The sequence below is a fragment of the Somniosus microcephalus genome, chromosome 22, assembly GCF_052327205.1.
Source record: "Somniosus microcephalus isolate GS21.2 chromosome 22, FLI_Smic_1.0, whole genome shotgun sequence".
In the NCBI taxonomy this organism is placed as follows: domain Eukaryota; kingdom Metazoa; phylum Chordata; class Chondrichthyes; order Squaliformes; family Somniosidae; genus Somniosus; species Somniosus microcephalus.
This window is the reverse complement of record NC_141008.1, coordinates 58,228,872-58,247,584: the sequence shown is the minus strand read 5'-3', so window position 1 is coordinate 58,247,584 and position 18,713 is coordinate 58,228,872. Positions and strand designations below refer to the sequence as shown.

The 18,713-nt window shown below is 48.0% G+C and overlaps 1 protein-coding gene across 2 annotated transcripts in view; it reads right to left on the bottom strand.

Annotated features, from left to right (window-relative positions):
* sgsm2 (small G protein signaling modulator 2) overlaps positions 1-18,713 on the bottom strand; it is a 290,127-nt gene that overhangs the window by 119,481 nt on the left and 151,933 nt on the right. The gene's annotated exons all lie outside the window — the stretch shown is intronic.

Here is an 18,713-nt window from a genome sequence, read left to right as displayed (position 1 = left end):
CAGGGCAATTTTGGGCTGCGCGGTCTCCCTGCCCCTGTCTGTCCCCCCTCTCTCTCCCTCTCCTCGTCTCCCTGTGCTGTCTTCTCCCTCCCCCTCCCTCCCCTCTCCCTGCCTAACGCCTGAGGCCCGGTGCCGTTGTGATAGCGGCCGTGCGGGGCCTAGCAGTTGAGGCGCGGCCGGGCTGTCGGGCCGTGACGAACCCGAGCTGAGCTCCCCCGCGGATCGCGCGGCTGACGGCCGGCCGCTACTGCTCCCCCGACCGCTGTGTGTGTCAGGCCGAGCGGTTGCGAGGCACGGCCCGAGTGAGCCCAACTTACCTGCCGCTCCGGCGGGGCGGGAACGGGATCGGGAGCCGCAATGTGGGGGTTTCTTTTGGTGCTGCTGTGCCTGTGGGGATGGAAAAAATGGCGGCGAAGTTTAGGGAGACTGGAGGATTAGGACCCGCCCGTGACGCACTGATTGGTCAACCATCAGGTGAGTGAACTGTAGGATTGGTCAAGCAGCACGTCAGTCAACGCTAATGACAGGTAGGATTTTTTAACCTTTTTTGTATACTGTCCTAACAATTTTGTATACTGTCCTAACAATTTTTGTGTGACGAAAAAGTAAATACGCCTACGAGAGTCCCCTAATGATAAGTTTTCTTTTGATATAACATATGTGTAGGTACGCTCTATAACTTTTGAGTGTATAGCCGGACAGACAGAGACACAGACAGAGAGACAGAGAGACAGACAGAGAGACTAAGAGACATACTTATATTTATATATATAGATATATTTTTTGTCCACACTTTTGTTTGGCCTTTTTTTCTTCTCTCCCACATGGCAGCTGTCCTTCATTCTGCCAGCGCAATTCACACTTCATCTAGATCCATCCTTTGTTCCTTAACCTGTCCTATTACCGCCTCCCCTTGCCTTGAATATCTCTTAATGTCTCTCAATGTCTCTTAATCTCTCCTGCTTTCTATCCTATCACTGACCTTCCCTTTTGTTCTTTCATCCCCTCCCCCTTTTCTCAGCCCCTAAACTTGCTTTAAAATCTATTCCATTTCCTACTTTTTTCCAGTTCTGATGAAAGGTTCTCGACCTGAAACGTTGACTCTGTTTCTCTCTCCACGGATGCTGCCCTGGCCTGCTGAGTTTTTCCAGTTTTCTGTTGTTACTCTGGATTACTAGTCCAGTAAGGTAACCACTGCACCACTGTGCCATATGTGTGAGGGCAAACATAGGATGAGCATAGCATTGGCTCAGCACTGAAGCCTTCCATGGTCATCCAGCCTGCCAACGCTTGCTGTCTGGGTTAGTCCATGAGGAATAGCTACTTTGGCAATGCACGAGAGGGCATGCAATGCCTGTGAAACCGTAACCCCAGCATGAGTCAGTGCTTTCAGAGGAAGAGAGAAGAAAAACAGAAGGATGGAAAAAAAAAAGTCAATCAGGAAAACAGATCCAAAAATAGATCTGCGTTGGAGGGAGCGAGGAGAGTGAGTGGAGTATTCGTTTCCTGCTCCTAGTCTTGCGCTCCAACGCCCGTAAAGTTCACATTCGAGGCTAGGTTCCAGTAACGACACCCGCAAGATTGCGTGCACTGATATCACATCGTGGGCTGGCGTTACCAAGCGCGCAGCGTTTTAGGAACAAATCCTTAAAGCAGCTTCTCTGACTCTGACGGTGCTCATTCCAACCTCAAACACTTCCAATGAAATAGAGAGGGTTTTTTTTTTGGTCCCAGCCCTCTTGTGAAAATCTTGGTAACCTCCTCCAGTGACTTTCTTCTGTTGCTGCGGCAAGAAGTTAAAACGTCTTTCGACCATCCGTCTTTGTCAATGTTCATTACCTCTCCTACAGACTTCTCATTAGAAAGCCAGCCAAGGTTTCTACCAGCACCTGCTATGAGTGGTTGTGCAGAAGCTCCTCCGTTTTGCATATAGGAAACATGTGTTTCTTGTCCATTCGCCCTGATCCTTTTTGCAAACTGCATCTTGTGTTTTTTTTTCCCTACTTATTTTTTGAAAAAATCTTCCCTCCTTGTTTTTTTTTGCAGCTCGATCCCTAAAGTATTCATTTGGATGTGCAAATAATTTTCAAAAAGCCTGGACGATCAGATCACAGGAGGGAGACTCACTTTGACTCAATTTACCTCCAGAAAACTAAGCGACCGTCCAATAGTCCACTCGACAGCTGCCATGTTTTCACAGTCAGAATCAGGGGAATTTATAATGGGGAACAAAGAAATGGCAGACCAATTGGTTCTGGCTTCACAAAGGAGGACACAAATAACCTCCCAGAGATGTCGGTGAACATAGGGCCTAATGAGAGGGAGGAATTGAATGAAATCAGTATTTGTAGGGAAATGGTGTTAGGGAAATTGATGGGATTGAAGGCTGATAAATCCCCAGGGCCTGATAATCTACATCCTAGGGTACTTAAGGAAGTGGTCTTGGAAATAGTAGATGTTTTGCTGGTCATCTTCCAAAATTCTATAGACTCTGGAACAGTTCCCATGGATTGGAGGATAGCTAATGTAACCGCACTATTCAAAAAAGGTGGTAGAGAGAAAACGGGGAATTATAGACCGGTAAGCCTGACATCGGTAGTGGGGAAAATGCTAGAGTCCATTATAAAAGATGTAATAGCAGAGCACTTGGAAAACAGTGACAGGATTGGACAAAGTCAACATGGATTTACAAAAGGTAAATCATGCTTGACTAATCTACTGGAATTTTTTGAGGATGTAACTGGTAGAATAGATAAGGGAGAACCAGTGGATGTGGTGTATTTGGACTTTCAGAAGGCTTTCGATAAGGTCCCACATAAGAGATTAGCATGTAAAGTTAAAGCACATGGGATTGGGGGTAAGGTACTGTCTGGGATAGAGAACTGGTTGGCAGACAGGAAGCAAAGAGTTGGAATAAACGGGTCTTTTTCCGAGTGGCAGGCAGTGACTAGTGGGGTACCGCAGGGATTGGTGCTAGGACCCAAGCTATTCACAATATATATAAATGATCTAGACCAGGGAACTAGATGTAATATCTCCAAGTTTGCAGACGACACAAAGCTGGGTGGGCGTGTGTGCTGTGAGGGTGCAGAGAAACTCCAGTACGATTTGGACAGGTTGGGCGATTGGGCAGATGCATGGCAAATGCAGTATAATGTGGATAAATGCGAGGTTATCCACTTTGGTGGCAAAAACAGGAAGACAGATTATTATCTGAACGGCAATAGATTGGGAAAAGGGGAAGTGCAACGAGACCTGGGTGTCCTTGTGCACCAGTCACTGAAGGTAAGCATGCAGGTGCAGCAGGCGACTAAGAAGGCAAATGGTATGTTGGCCTTCATAGCGAGAGGATTCGAGTACAGGAGCAAGGATGTCTTGCTGCAGTTGTATAGGGCCGTGGTGAGACCACACCTTGAGTATTGTGTGCAGTTTTGGTCGCCTTATCTGAGGAAGGATGTTCTTGCCATGGAGAGAGTGCAGCGAAGATTCACCAGGTTGATACCTGGGATGGCAGGAATGACGTATGAGGCGAGATTGGGTTGATTAGGCTTATATTCGCTAGAGTTTAAGGGGGGATCTCATTGAAACTTATAAAATTCTAACAGGACTAGACAGACTAGATGCAGGAAAGATGTTCCCGATGGCGGGGGAGTCCAGAACCAGGGGTCACAGTCTAAGGATAAGGGCTAAGCCATTTAGGACTGAGATGAGGAGGAATTTCTTCACCCAGAGAGTGGTGAACCTGTGGAATTCTCTACCACAGAAGGCAGTTGAGGCCAATTCATTAAATATATTCAAGGAGGAGTTAGATATATTTCTTAAGGCTAAAGGGATCAAGGGATATAGGGAGAAAGCAGGGACAGGGTACTGAATTTGGATGAATAGCCATGATCTCATTAAATGGCGGAGCGGGCTCGAGGGGCCGAATGGCCTACTCCTGCTTCTATCTTCTATGTTTATGTTATGTTTATTCCCCCACGCACGCGCAAATCGCCACATTTTTTCCCCAACAAAATAATCGCGGGATTTAGGCATTCCGTTGCAAGTGAAGCTTTATTTCACGCTGAAATCGCAAGTCCCTCGATGGAACCGTGAGAGTTGGCAATACTGATGACTATTCTAACGCTCTCCAGGCTGGTCTCCCATCTTCTACCCTCCGTAAACTTGAACACATCCAAAACTCGGCTGCCTGTGTCCTAACTGGCACCAAGTCCCGTACACCCATCACCCCCTGTGCTCGCTGGCCTACATTGGCTCCCGGGACGACAACGCTTCAATTTTAAATTACTCATCCTTGTTTTCAAATCCCTCCATGGCCTCGCCCTCCCTATCTCTGTAACCCCCTCCAGCCCTACACCCTTTTAAATAGTGAGAAACTATTAAAATGTCAGTGCTCAGAGAGGTTTAGGTGCCCTCATACAGGAAACACAGTGAGATAGCATGCAGGTACAGCAAGCGATTAGGAAGGCAAATGGCATGTTGGCCTTTATTACAAGGGGGTTGGAGTACGAGAGTAAGGGTGTCTTACTACAATTTTACAGGGCTCTGGTGAGACCACACCTGGAGTACTGTGCAGAGTTTTGGTCTCCTTATTTAAGAAAGATATACTTGCCTTGGAGGCGGTGCAACGAAGGTTCACTAGATTGATCCCTGGGATGAGAGGGCTGTCCTATGATGATAGATTGAGTAGAATGGGCCGATACTCTCTGGAGTTTAGAAGAATGAGAGGTGACCTCATTGAAACATACAAGATTCTGAGGGGGATTGACAGGGTAGATGCTGAGAGGTTGTTTCCCCTGGCTGGAGTGCCTAGAACTAGGGGGCATAGTCTCAGGATAAGGGGTCGGCCATTTAAGACCGAGATGAGGAGGAATTTCTTTACTCAGAGGGTTGTGAATCTTCGGAATTCTTTACCCCAAAGGGCTGTGGATGTTGAGTCGTTGAGTATATTCAAGGCTGAGATAGATTTTTGGACTCTAGGGGAATCAAGGGATTTGGAGATCAGGCGGGAAAGTGGAGTTGAGGTTGGAGATCAGCCATGATCTTATTGAATGGTGGCGCAGGCTTGAGGGGCCGAATGGCCTACTCCTGCTCCTAATTCTTATGTTCTTAACCCTCCGAGATATTTGCGCTCCTCTGCTTCTGGTCCCCGATTTTAATCGCTCCATCATTGACGGCCATGCTTTTAGCTACGGAGGCCCTGAGCTCTGAAATTCCCTCCCTAAACATCTTTGCCTCTCTACCTCGCTTTCCTCCTTTAAGATGCTCCTTAAAACCTACCTCTTTGACCAAGCCTTTTTGGTCACCTGTCCTAACATTTCCTTATGTGGCTCAGTGTCAAATTTTGTTTGGTGACGCTCCTGTGAAGCAGCTCTACTACATTAAAGGTGCTATATAAATGAAGGTTGTTACTGAATTTAGTGCTGGGAAGAGGGTTTTTTGCAACAGACGTCAGTGCTGGGTGGGAGAGGCAAGACAAGGTCCAGGGAGGCTCATGAAGTCATTGCAGGGTCTGAGGAAGCACTCTTGCTCTTTCTGGTCCACAAGGATTCCACAGAAAAGTAAAATTAAACTAATTACTGATGGCTTGCTGACATAAAGCACCATATAAATGCAAGCACTATATCATCAAAAGCAAAGCAGGGAGGAAACTGCCACGTCCAAAAGGGATCAAACAAAGGATTCTCATCAGTCCAACTACACGAACAGCTCAAAATCACCTCGTCGGAGAGGGAATTATACTGCAATGCTTCCACCAGCAGGAAAAAGTCATTACACCGTGCATCAAATTTACACAGGCAGTTTCATTATAAATGCAGACATTGGAGAATATCGTGGCAAAACTTGATAGCAAGTGCGTTGCAGAGGCACAATCTTTTCATCTAGATACCTCAGGCATATGTGACCATTCCAATTCTTGTCATTTTTCTATCACGAGAGTCTCGCTCACTGTTTACAAAGTCGGCTCGTATGTGCTTTCCAATAACAGACAAATTCTACAGATTTCTGTGCTTGTTGAACATCAGTTGGCTTATACATAGTGGAAATTTACTCAAAGGCTTGTGCCTTCCAGGTATTTACACCAATTAATGCTCTTTTTGCCAGTAAGATCATTAGAAGCACAGCGGTAACCCTTTCGAGTGGAACCCGTGCACTCCTAAGCACTGCAAATCTCCCCCTCCCTCCCCCCCCCCCACTCCCCCCATCCACACAAGGTTCGGACAACACAAAGCTAGGTATTTCACACTGTTATTGCTTGGTAATTGCTGAAGTGCCGCAATCCGGCTATATTGCAGTAGACAAAACACACTAGGAAAGTGAATGCCAGTGGCATGTTTATAATGCAGAATTGCTTGAAGAAGTGATTCTCCAATAGTACCTCCAATTCTGGTGCTGTAGACATGACTCCATCTAATACTGTGGAGCAGATTCCAAAACAGGTAAAACAGAAAACAATTGTGCATGTAACCAGTGCTTACCCCTCCCCCTGAATGGGTAGATTCCAGAGCATCAGAAATCATTCTCGCCCTTGAGTTAGAAGGTTGTGGGTTCAAGCCCCACTCCAGAGACTTGAGCACATAATCCAGGCTGACCTTCAATGCAGTACGGAGGGAATGCCGCACCGCCGGAGGTGCCGTCTTTTGTCAGACTTTAAACTGAGGCCCCGACTTCCCTCGCAGATGGATGTAAAAGATCCCATGGCAGTATTCGAAGAAGAGCAGGGGAGGTCTCCTGGTGTATATTTATCTTTCAATCAACATACGAAAACAGACCATCTGGTCATTATCTCCTTGTTGTATGTGGGACCTTGCTGTGTACAATTCAGCTGCCGGGATTCCCTACATTACAACAGCGACTACACTTCAAATTACTTCATTTGCTGTAGAGTGCTTTGGGACATCCTGAGGTTGTGAAAGGCGCTATATAAATGCAAGTCTTTCTTTCACCTCTACTAGAAGTAGCTGATTGCAGACATGCAGCTCTCCCAGGGTCAGGTACACTCCCAAGTATAAATGACCACACCTGTAAGGAAATAACAGCAATATAAAATTGGCTAGTAATTGCCAGAAAGGCCATGGGCAGGATTTTCATTGGGCCGTGGAGGTGGGATTGGAGGCGTGTGGGGGGTTAAAATCTCGAAATCGGGGGCACGAACCCATCCCGCTCCCAACCCCCCTCCATGCCAGTTTCACAGGAGGCGGGTACCCGACCTGTGCTGGGACCCGCCTCCCAAAGGCGGGAAGGGGATTAGTGCCAATTAACTGCCTGTTAATAGGCAGTTTTTAGCCTAATCCCTATTTTCATAGCTGAAGTGTGGGATTCCCGACGGCTCCAAACCATGCCAAGTTAGCGAGGTGGACCGTCGGGCTGAAGGACTTGGAGGGTTCGAAATGTCCGTTGTTCATGTGAGTGATGGTACATGAGTGCAGAGGTAAGCGTGTTTGGTGTGTGTAAAGTGTTTAAAGAAGTTTTACTTACATTTACTTACCTTTACAGCCTTCCTTCCTTCAGGTCTCGGGAGTCCCTCATCTCACCGGCACAGAAAGCAGAATGGCCGCGAGCTGACAAAATTTGCAGCATTCAGCTTTCTGTTCTGGAGAGATCTCTAAATCAGCCTGAGAGGAAGGAATTAACTTGAAGTACAGATTGTCAGTGTTTGACAGCTTCAAAGAACTGTCAAACGCTGATATTTCATCTGTCAAAAGCTCTTGACAGATGAAATTTCAGTCTGTGACGTCACCTGTTGCTGGGTGGCCCTTAATTGGCCTGCTGAGCCTGCTGGGCGGGCTCAACAAGGTCAATCAAGTGGAAATCACGTGGGTTGGCCACAACTCGATGGAGGCGGGACTACAACCCCAAAAGTTGTAGTCCCGCCTCCTACACGCCTCCAGTTTGAAAATCCAGCCTCATTTATTTATCTTTCCTTGATTTAAGAGGTTCATTATTTTGATCTGAATTGGTATTTGTGCTGTGGTCTTGTGCAGAACTTCCTTCCCCCCACCGCCCATGGAAGTGGGAGTCTAGAGATATTTGCATGTCCTTTCTTGGTGGCCATGAACTTGTAATTGTTTCTTGTAATGTGTCCTTTATTTATGTGATATGGAGACCCACGGTGCAAAAACCATGGGAATGTGGTTACTGTGCTGCCACAGCTGGCAGATTGGTAGGCCTATGCTATTATGGGTCTACAATGCCATTGGTTCCCTACAGGTCTACCCATTTATACTTCACGGGCCTGAATTGGCGCTACATACGAAGTGCACACTGCAACCGGGAGGCCAGAGTCCGGCCAAGATTGGGTCCCGAGCCCTAGTAACATTATTTGGGCAGCTCACCCATTTTATAAAGATCAATGCCGGGCCGCTTGTCTCACTGGCTACGTCCACCGAAAGGAGCGTTCCTGCTCCTTCTGGTTCCACATCAAACCTAAGCCCATTTTGGTGGCCGGACATTTGCTCGGCCACATCCACACCTGGAAAGCCAATGGGCTGCTACACTCAATGTCCTCGACGGGTCTGACAACAGGCGTTAGGGGCGCCTGATCAGCAAATGCAAAAAGGGCCTAATGCTGATTTTGAGCAGCCGCACCGGACACCTAAAAAAAATGGCCTGACCCAATGTCGGCTTGAACGTCTTTCAGGCATCCTTGCGGCGCGGGACGTTGGTCCCGGAAATTGGCCCTCATTGAGTTTGTGTTACGCCTGTAACAACCACTGCAACAAGGTCCAATTTCTGCCCCAATATATGAGCCACTGCCAACCAATGATTTGTACATGTCTAGCATTCTATGCCCCTATTTATAAAACTTGGGTAACCCACTGTTCTTTTTTACAACTTTGGCAACAAGTCCTCCCACTTCTAAAGATTTGTATATTTGACTCCTTAATCTCTCTGCTCCTCTAAGAATGTAAGAACATAAGAAATAAGAGCAGGAGTCAGCCATACGGCCCCTCGAGCCTGCTCCGCCATTCAATAAGATCATGGCTGATCATCAACCTCAACTCCACTTTCCAGTCCTATCCACATATCCCTTAATTCCTCTGGAGTACAAAAAGCTATCTATCTCAGCCCTGAATATGCTCAATGACTGAGTATCCACAGCACTTTGGGGCAGAAAATTCCAAAGATTCACAACCCTCTGAGTGAAGAAGTTCCTCCTTGTCTCAGTCCTAAAATGGCCGTCCCCTTATCCTGAGACTATGCCCCCTGAGTTTTCGACTCTCCAGCCAGGGGAAACAACCTCTCAGCATCTACCCTGTCAATCCCTCTCAGAATCTTATATGTTTCAATGAGATCACCTCTCATTCTTCGAAACTCCAGAGAGTATAGGCCCAATCTACTCATTGGGCTGGATTTTCCAAGCCCCGAGGAGGTGGGCATGGAGGCGGGACAGCCGGTAAATTTGGAGAAAGTGGGGGGGGGTGGCAAACCCGCCCCCATCCCACCTCCTTGCCCTTTTGCCAGGAGGCAGGAAGATGTGCAACTTCGGGTCCCGTCTCCTGGAGGCGGAAAAGGCATTTAATTCTTTTAACTGCCTGTTAACAGGTAGTTAACAACAAGAAAAAAGGATGAGTGCCATTTTACCTTCACAGGTGAAGGCTTCCCGACCTCGGAGAACCCCGCCGGGTTGGAGGAGACATGGAGGAGGTCTGCGGTGGTCGGAGGCACCTGGAAGTAAGATGTAGAGGTGAGTGATGGGTGCAAGTGTGGAGTGGTAAGTATGCAAGGTGAGTGATAAGTTTTAAAAAGTGATCACTTAACTTGTTTTCTTTCTACAGCCTTCAGCCGCGCTGGATCGGGAGAGCCGACATCCTCCTTGTCAATTTCACAGACTGGCTGTTGGAACCTCCGTACCAACAGCCATGTGAAATTTACAAAGTTGAAAGGTTTGATGAGTCCTGAACACAAGGACTCATCAAACTAAAGAGAATGTCAGTGTTTGACAGCTTCACAGAGCTGTCAAACGCTGACATTTCTTCTTTCAAGAAGTCTTGACAGATAGCACGTCTGACGTTGATGTGATCTGTCAGTGGCTTCTTCCCTAATTGGCCTGCTGAGCCCACAGGGTGGGCTTAACAAGCTCAATCAGCGGAAAATCCCTCTGGTTGGTCAGGCGAGGTTGGAGGCGGGACATTGAGACAACAAACAGCAGTCCCGCCTCCAACTCGCCTCCATTCACAAAATCCAGCCCAATCTCTCCTCATAAGACAACCCTCTTATCCCAGGTATCAATCAAGTGAACCTTTGTTGCACTGTCTCTAAGGCAAGTATATCTTTCCTTAAACAAGGAGACCAAAACTGTGCACAGTATTCCAGGTGTGGTCTCACCAGAACCCTGTAAAATTGTAGCAAGACTTCTTTACTCCTGTACTCCAACCCTCTAGCAATAAAGGCCAACATGCCATTTGCCTTCCTAATTGCTTGCTGTACCTGCATGCTAACTCTCTGGGCTGGATTTTCATTCGGCAGTCGGGAAGGAGGCAGGACTACAACTTTCGGGTTTTAGTCCCACCTCCATTGACGTCCGGCCAATCGACGCGATTTTCCCTTGAATGACCTTGTTGAGCCCGCCCAGCGGGCTCAGCAGGCCAATTAAGGGCCACCTGGCAACAGGTGACGTCACAGACTGAAATGTCATCTGTCAAGAGTTTTTGACAGATGAAATATCAGTGTTTCACAGCTGTTTGAAGCTGTCAAACACTGACAGTCTGACTTCTAACCTGAGTCCTTCTACACAGACTCAGTTAGAACTGTCACCGGCACTGAAAGCTGAAGGCTGTCACTTTTGACAGATCGTAGCCATTCAGCTTTCAGTGCCGGCTGAGTGATGGACTCCCAAAGCCTAGAGGAAGAAAGGCTGTTAAGGTAAGTACAGGTAATTTAAACTTCTTTACACACTTTACACACACCAAACACACTTACTTTTGCACTCATGCACCCATCACTCACCTGAACACCGACATCGCGACCCCTCCAAGTCCTTCAACCCGACGGCCCACCTGCTCTAACCTGGCGTGGTTTAGAGCCGTCGGGAATCCCTCACGAAACCCCTCAAAATAGGGATTAGGCTAAAAACTGCCTGTTAACTACCTGTTAACAGGCAGTTAATTGGCACTAATCCCTTCCCGCCTCGGGTCGGCGGGTCGGGTACCTGCCTCCTCTGAAACTTATGTGGAGGCGGGTTTTGGGCGGGATGGTGTCGGGACCCCCGAATTCGGGATTTTTGACCCCCCGCACGCCTAAAAGCCCGCTTCACGGCACACTGAAAATTTGGCTCTCTGTGCTAGGACACCCAAATCTCTCTGAACACCAACATTTAATCATTTCTCACCATTTAAAAAATATTCTGTTTTTCTATTCTTCCTACCAAAGTGAATAACCTCACATTTCCCCACATTATACTCCATCTGCCACCTTATTGCCCACTCACTTAACCTGTCTATATCCCTTTGCAGGCTCTTTGCGTCCTCCTCACATCTTACTTTTCCACCTAGCTTTGTATCATCAGCAAACTTGGATACATTGCACTAGGTCCCTTCATCTAGGTCATTAATATAGATTGTGAATAGCTGAGGCTCCAACGCTGATCCTTGCGGCCTCTACGCATATCAAAGTTTCACCATTTAGAGTGCAAGTCCTCTCCTTATTCTACATATCGAAATCTATCACATTTTTTCACATTAAATTTCATGTGACATCCAACTGCCCAATCTACTAATCTGCCTAGGTCCTCATGAAGTCATAAACAGTCCTCTTCGCAGTTAACCACGCTCCCTATTTTTGTGTCATCTGCAAATTTTAAGAGAACAGTAACAGTCTCAACACTGACCCCATGGAACATCACCGTTTACATCCTTCCACTCCTTTAATGTAAAAGCATTTAGCTGTGTGGCATCAGAACAGTAGAAATGCTGATCCATAATTTTGTAGTGACAGGGCCATCCTTGCGAAATATAACGCTGATAATATGGTCCGTGCGCTGATTTATGATTTGGTCAGATCCCAGCCAGCAAGGTGCTGATTAATCCAACGGTGCGCTTACACTGCAACTTCTGTTCATATTGGCAGCTCTGTGGTGCAGCAACTTCTGTCAGTCCTTGATTAATGCAGTCACGATATTCATCACAAGTAACTGGGTTAGGAGTTATAGGCCTAGAAATTCGGTGGGCTGCGCCACCAGTTAGCGCCCAAAGAGTGCACTTAGTGGCTTTAGTGCCACTGGCTACGCCCCCTGCGAAATTTAGCGGGTCGCTAATGGCGGCGTTAGCCTGTAGCGCTGCGCCGCCACCGATGACGTCATCGGTGTGCGCAGCGCCCCGCTACCGCCCCGATCGCGATATTGGGTCGTGCCCCCCGCTATAACGCCGGTCGCAATCTGCGACCGGTTCAGGGGGGCCGACCTGCGGCAGTAGTGGCGCTAATTAAAGGGGAGTTGCGGGGCGGCCATTTTTTTTGCTGGCCGCCTGCCAGCACCTCCTCGCGCCGCCATCCCCGGCCTCCTGAGCCGCCCCCCCCCCCCGGGCAGTGCCGGCTGTGTCCCAAGAGCCCAGCACCTCTCCTCGGTGCCGGGCTCTTTTGCCGGCACTCGTGATCTCTGATCGCGCTGGTGCAGGCCCCACCCCTTTAAGAAGGGGAGGAAGGCCTGCAGTGCCGCAGCGCGCCATGCCGCAGCGTGTGGCGCTGCGGCACGTTGCGCTGCGATATTCAGTTTCAGCGCCCCAAGAGGGACGCGGGGCACCTCGAGCAGCGCCCCGCTTCTGTTTGGGGCGCTGAAAGCGAATATCGCGCTGGCGCAAGCGGCTCCATCCGGAGCGGTAATTCCGGCGCCCAGGCCATATTTTCAGGCTCAGGAACATTGCGGCCGAAATTGCTCGACGCCAGTACTGTGAAATGGGATCATAATGAATCGGTAGCCCGTTTTACACGGTGCCCAATTTTCTTTTTTCATTTAAGTCCATGTAGGCACCAGGATTGCGAAATTGTGTTTGGAAATCGGTCATAGCTTCCGGGTGCAATATTCCAGGAATGATGCCTTTCTTCTGGCAACCAAAAATTTTTTTTAATTCTCACTGATTTCGAAGTAGTTTAGTTTCAGATTGAAGATCTGGTCCACTTTTTTCCTTTACTCCCCTCTTCTGTTGCTCACTGACCTACATTGGCTCCCAGTCCATCAACGTCTCAAATTTAAAATCCTCAGCCTTGTTTTCAAATCCCTCCATGGCCTCGCCCTTTCCAACCTCTGTAACCCCCTCCAGCCCTCCGCGATCTCTGCACTCCTCCAATTCTGGCCCATTGTGCATCCCCCGATTTTAATCGCTCCACCATTGGCGGCCATGACTTCAGCTGCCTAGGCCCCAAGCTTTGGAATTCGCTCCCTAAACTTCTCCGCCTACCTACCTCCTTTAAGACGCTCCTTGAAACCTACCTCGGACCAGGCTTTTAGTCACCTGTCCTAATATCTCCTTATGTGGCTCGGTGTCAAATTTTGTCTGATGACGCTCCTGTGAAGCGCCCTGGGGCATTTTACTGTGTTAAAGATGCTATATAAATGCACGTTGTTGTTGTTGTTGAAAGCAGCGATTCTTGTTAGAATACAACGAGCACCAGTTTACCAGTTCTCCCCAAGGACCCGGTCTTCACGGTGAACCGAGACAATGAGTGCCACTATAGGAGGCATCTTCTTAGGCAGTCCCTCTGAACCGAGGATGACTTGCTTCCACATTAAAAATGAGTTCTCAGGTGACTGATGAGTCCAATGCGGGACCTACAGTCTCTGTCACAGGTGGGGCAGACAGTGGTTGAAGGGGCGAGTGGGTGGGGTGCTTGGGTTGAAGTGCGCTGCTTGTGCTTGGCTTCCGCTTGCTCCCGGCGAAGAGACTCAAGTTGTTTGGCGCCTTCCTGGATGCTTCTTTATGCGGTCTTGGGCCAGGGATTCCCAGGTGCCGGTGGAGTTGTTGCACTTTTTCAAGGAGGCTTTGAGGGTGTCCTTGAAGCATTTCCTCTGCCCACCTGGGGCTCTCTTGCTGTATCGGAGCTCCGAGTAGAGCGCTTGCTTTGGGAGTCTCGTATTGGGCATGCGGACAATGTGGCCCGTCCATCGGAGCTGACCGAGCGTGGTCAAAGCTTCGATGCTGGGGATGTTGGCCTGAGCGAGAACACTGACGTTGGTGCGCCTATCCTGCCAATGGGTTTGCAGGATCTTGCGGAGGCAGCGTTGGTGGTCCCTCTCCAGTGCTTTGAGGTGCCTGCCGTACATGGTCCATGTCTCTGAGACATAACCTCTCAGCTGGATCCTGGATGTCCGCATATGCACACAGGGATATTCCAGCAGGGGTCACTGGTTAATGATCAGGAACAAGAATCTTGGCTGATTCGAACTCTTGCTACCCTCTAGCGCAGGGGCATCAAAGCAACCTGTACGTCTCTCGAGTGCCACTCCAGCTGAGATCATGGCTGGTTTCACACTGGGATTGTAGTCAGGGGAACTTCCAATGCACGTGAAGAGCTTCCATCAGCTGTAAACAGCCAGCATGACCCATGGATCGGCATCTGACTTCATGGTCGGTGTTATACTTCTCATTATTCATCAAGAAACTACTCGTGAAATAACGCTGGACGGCCAGCTGGTGGCGCCGTCCCAGGAGTATAAATACTCGGGCGTCAGCCCCAGCTTTTCAGGGACATTTTGTAAGACAAAGAACTAGTGAAGTACAACTAGACCTCCATGTTCTGAAACAAGTTGATTAAAGCCTTGCTTTATGCTCAAACCAAGTGCGTAGTGAGTTTTATTACGTCAGTCGGCATCAAGTTTCTTAATCTCTTCTGGAATAAGTTAAATGAAACATCCCCATTCTTCACATCCTCAAGCATCAGGAGATTTAATTTCCTCTGCGTGCTATTTTTAGTGCACTGGTTAATAAGTTTGCATTAAATTTCTACCTGCGCTACTTTAAGGTCGTTTAAAATAAAATAGCTAAACTACTGCATTAAAATGGCACAGATATGAATTAAATGCATACACGTTACCAAAAATAGCACAGAGGAAATGAAATCTCTGGGAAGGTAATGAGAATAAAATTCTTCTTTAATAGACTGATATATAAATCATGTTTCTTTCTGTCTGCTATAGACTGATGGGTTTTGAGGAAGTGAAGCCTGATAGGATGTCAGTAAAAAGTTGAATGAGAATTACAGATCTTAAAGCAGACGCTAATGCCAAGTATTACAGATATTTATTGGCCTTAGGAAAAAAACTTTTACATTTTCTTTTGCAGAGGTTTATAAACCAGATACGGGGTCCGATTCCTGAATGATTTGGACGGGTCATGGAGACCAAGTCACCATCAATACCGCTTATAGGGGATAACTTTCTAACATTGAGCCGCTGGCGGGAAACATTGCACATTATCTGCCGGTAAGGCATATTGGAAACTTGGACTAGCATTTCGCACAATTTTCCGATTAGCACATGCCCAAATTTTCGATACGTACGATCAGTGGTGTGAAGTTGGAAAATTACCCTTATTGTCCTGAAGGCAAATTATTGGGCTCGTCAAGTTAATGGTTTACAAGATTTAGGGACCTATTTTGCAACCCTTTTTTGCCAACAAGGCCTACTTGTGCCAGAGGAAAAAAACCAAAATGATCATGAAAGCTGTCAGACTTTCTGTACTGGTCTCGCTAGACATGCTCCTATCTAGTTATCCAGCAAGTTAAACACTTATTCAAACAATTCCTCAAGAAGCCGGTTTGCAGTTTTGAAGCTTTACTTGAACAAATTTGTGAAACTGTAACAAAGACAAAGTATGTTTTATACATAGAACTAAGTACTATACATTAAATGTTACATAAGATATAAACATATTTATAACAATAGAATAGACTAATTACATACTAACTAACATTTGAGCTGGACTTCGGTAACTACCAACTATTCACTTCTTATAAACATAGTATTGTCAAATACTACACTGACAAAGTTGCTATCATGTTAACAAACAAAGATACTCACAGATATTGCGTCTGGCCTAGCATATGAGATGAGATGGCACTAGATTAAGAATGGAATCCCTCATGGAAGATTCTCCATTACTCAAGTCAGGTTCTTCCTGGGATTCTACTTCCGGGTTCAAACAGGAACAAGAGGTCAAATGACCTCTGCTGTATACTAACACTGCTATACAATAGCTACCACCAGAGGGTGCTATCTGCATGTAATAAGTCCAGAACACTGTTGTAAAAACCCAACTAGTTGACTAATGTCCTTCAGGGAAGGGAACCTGATGTAGCCTACAATGGACTCCACTCCCATGGTATATGATCGACTCTTACTGCCCGCTGAACTGGCCTACCAACCAAGTCACTCACGTTGCAAAAACAATCGCGACGCAAAGACCGCCGACGCTTTCTCAGGGCAACTAGGGGTGCTCATTAAATTGGTCCAAGTTGCCATAAAGTCTTTGCAGGAAATATACTCTGCAATAGAAATTAAGTGGGGAACATTTTTTTTTTGCTCTATTTAAAACCAAATGACGTCCTCCCTACCTTCAGTCTCAAATCTCCGTAGCCAAGAGAGGTGGGCAGGCAAGCTGCTCCCAGTCCTCTGCCAGTGCTGCTACTTGAGTGGGCCTTCCTCGGTGAAACATCCTCTGTATGTGGCGCTGTGTGGGCTGAAGTGTTTGTCTGCTGGGACTGAAAACCTGGAGAGGTGCGAAAATGTGCCTTCGTTCTTACTTTTCTGCTCACAACGAAGCGAGGGATGGAATTTTAAGAAAGCAGACTTTTGGAACCAATATTCTAGAAAAGCTTACTTGGTTGAAGAGAAAACTTAAAAAAAAAACAAAGGGGTCAATTTTAACTCAGCCGTGAGGCAGGCTTTGAGGCGTGTGGGGGGTTAAAATCGCAAAAACTGGGGGTCGGGACCCCCCCTGCCTGGTTCCCGACCCCGAGCCATTTTAACCCAGGCGTGTCTGATGGTCCCGAATCAGTCTCGCCTGCAACAGGCGGGGCTGGTCTTTAAGGCCCTTAATCAGCAATAATTGGCCTTTATAATCCCATTTCAACAGGCCCTTGCATTTTTAACCCTTTTCCCACGTAAAACACGCCTGGTGGGGATCACGCCTGTGAAACCTGGCGTGAGCACTATTGGCTTGCTGACTATCAGCTGCAGGTCAACCATTAAAGAGGAGATTTGATCAGTCATCATTTGCAGGTGGCAGGACTTTGTTGTTTCAGGCCTGGGGCAACTTTTACCAGGCTTAACCACACCTGTGGAAGGTTGGAGCCTCACACACATCTCCAGTGGGACCTCCTGGGAAACCCTGCTTGCCACCTTCACTTAGCACTTCCTCAACGGAGGCATATACCAGAAGCATGGGAGCCATTTATTTCCTTCCCTTCTGGGCATTAGATGAGCTCGAACACCAGCCGCGGCACCAGCAGAACCAAGAACAACAGCAGCAGCAACAGGAGCGCCAGGCTGCTGCTCACCCACCTGAAGCTGCACAGGCCAGAAGGGGCCAGCGCTTGGAAGTGGCTTGAGAGCACCTTGCTGCATATCAGAGGGCCATGGGGACCCGTATCTGCACTGGCAGTCCTACTCAGAAGGACTTCCATGAAGGTCTGGTTTCTCTGTTCAATAGATGCCCATCGCTCCTCAACAGATGTCATTCTATTATGAACACTCACCATGTTTTCCATACCCTGGCGACTTATCTCCTCCATGGAGGTTGTCATCCTTTCCATGGTGATGCGTTCATGCGCCAATGACTCCACAAAGGCTCTGCTCATGTTCGCTATGGACTCCTCCATTCGCTCCACACTCACATCGACCCTGGGGACAAAACCTGCCAGAGACTCCTGCATCTGTTCCTGGAGTTCCAGCCCCACTGATCTTATGAGTGGACCCAGAGGCAGAGGGTCGACATGCAGCTGAGCCGAGCTGGCAGAGTCCTGCGCCCGCCGACTAGCACTCTCCACTGCTGTCCCTGTCTCCACAATCTGCTGATGCTCACTTGTGAGCTGTGATACACCAGGTGCCAACACTACTCTATGTCCCGAAGGTCCCACCGAGGTGAGTGTGTCTGCGCTGGTGCTGGGTGCGCTGAATTCTGCTGACGCTGCGCCCTCAGAGGTTGCAGATTCCTCTGAGGAGTCTGGAAGCTCAGGCTCTTCCTCCTGGACAATGGGGACGGGGGCTCTCGATGGTCCTGTGGGGGAGTAAAGGAGTTAGAGATGTGAGGTCAAGGTTACATGCACATTGCATACTGCAGATGATTATAGGTCCATCTGTTATAGCTTCAGAATCATTATCAGCGACTCATGCAATGTCCACGAGAGAGATGGAAAACTATTCTGTCACCAGCTTGCTGTGATACACCCGTCTGTCCGTCCCCCACTTGCGCCTCATCCTCCAGTCCTACGATCTCCAGGACCGCCTCCTCCCAGGGGGTGAGGCGGGCTACTGATGGTGGCCCTCCTCCTGTCCTCACTCGTTCTCTTTTATTGTGAGCTCTCTTTTCCTGCAATGAGGGAGACAAGTGGAGGTTGAGTGAGAATGAAGGAGCGTAGAGAATCCATAGCATAGATGCTTAGAAGGAGACAAAGATGGAGTGAGGTGGCAAGACCAAGGGCCCTCCCTGTGTGTTGTCAGTTGTTTTCATAGCATCAGCGTGATAGGGAGTGTGAGGGCTGCATAGTCAAATAGTTAGGTG